Source organism: Octodon degus, unplaced genomic scaffold, assembly GCF_000260255.1.
Source record: "Octodon degus isolate 3935 unplaced genomic scaffold, OctDeg1.0 scaffold00267, whole genome shotgun sequence".
In the NCBI taxonomy this organism is placed as follows: Eukaryota; Metazoa; Chordata; class Mammalia; order Rodentia; family Octodontidae; genus Octodon; species Octodon degus.
The window spans coordinates 1,184,233-1,186,061 of record NW_004524843.1 but is presented as its reverse complement, the minus strand read 5'-3'; positions in this window follow the sequence as shown (position 1 = coordinate 1,186,061).

Here is a 1,829-nt window from a genome sequence, read left to right as displayed (position 1 = left end):
ACTATGAGTTTGATCTGTGTAGTAAGACCCTGTACTAAATACATTAAAAAATTAAATTAAATTGAATTAGATAATATAAAATGAATACTACTCAATCTTAGTTTACTGATAAAATTGAAGATCTAGATTTGGAGAAATAACTACCTGTGACACAATCTCCTTGATCAAACCAATTTGTCTTTCCACGCAGATATATCTTTTCTTACAAATTTTTAAAATATAATTTTTGAACCATGATATTTATCATTTTGAGGTGCAGAACTTAGTGTGTTATTTTGTCTATTCACAGTTACATCGCATTACATCTCCAAGTTGGGAATGTTTTTGTTCACCACTCCCTCCCCCCAGAAAACCTGGTCAGTTTCTGCTTCCTCGCCTTCCGACAGCTCCGTTCTCCCTCTCCATGGTGCCCAGAAACCACTCCGCTGACTCCCCTGCAGGCTGCTCCCACGGGACTTTTCTGATCAGCAGATCCATCCCACGTGGCATGTTTTATGCTTTCTACGTGCAAGTTTCCTTGTTTGTCTTCATCTTTTGACACTCAAATTACATGTGCCTGGATTTAGATGTTTTTGTGTTCATTATACCAGGTGTTCAAAGAGCCTGCTTTCATGTAACGTGTTTTATATCAAGTCTGGAGATTTTTCCACTAACCATTTCTCTTTATTATAACTTTTTCCTTTTGGAGTTCCCATTATGAATATTTACTATGCAAAATAGTATCCGAAGTGCTGTCCATTTTTATGATTCCTTTTTGTTTAAATTTATCTAACAGAATATTCTGAGGTTCACTGATTCCTCTGGTAGCTGTGATCGACTGTTGCGCCTTTCTAGTTAATTTTAAAATTCTGTGTATTTACCTTACAACTATAAGATATTTAATCAGTTCCCTTTTGTTTTCCTTCAAATTATTTTGCTTCATTGATGCCCACTGATTAAACATCATTCTCATATTTTCCTTCAGTTCCTTATACATGATTTTTTAATTCTTCAAAAACATTTACAATGACTTTTAAAATTTTTGCCAAGTAATACCATAACCTGGTTGCCTTAGTGAAATTTTCTTTTGTCTGCAGTTTTTCCTAACTATGAGACATGCTATTTGGTTTGCACCAGTTCTTATTTCTTGTTTGTCTCAATGAGTATCACCGTTTCATTGATTTTTTTTATCAGTATTTTTTATTTTTTTAATCAAAATAGCTACTTATTCAGCTTATTCTCATGCCAAAACATTCTCTGCATATACCACAATAATTAGCACACCCTCTGTAACAGGCAAAATTGTACATCAAATTATATGTCACATTGCCTGATTATATAAAAAAGTAAAATGAAAATGATTTATTAGTTCCTCTTAACATTCTTAGTAATTCAGTAAGAGATACGAGGCACAAAATCTTGGTAAAATAGGACACAAGAGCAGTAATACAATTCTCACTTAAACTTAACTTGTCATAATTCGTTATGAATATACAAAGACCATAAACTTTTTAAACATTGTATTTCCTAACAGTCTGGCAACAGCTTTGTGTAACAAGATATAGCATACCAAGCCTGCCACTCAACTTATCTGTGAGTTTCAGCTTCAGTATGAAACTGTTTAAAACTAAAACTCAAAATCTGCTTTTTATATGCTAAATATCTTGGCAGGGTTTCCATTAAACATAGCAATGAACTTGAGACAGTACAAATAAGAGTTAACAAAAGCTAAACATTGTAACCTGAACAACATTCATACAAAAAAATAAAGAAACTATCATTGGTTACATAAAATTTTCCTGACTGATTTCAACTTAACAGTATAAAACATGCATTTTAGAATCTTAACT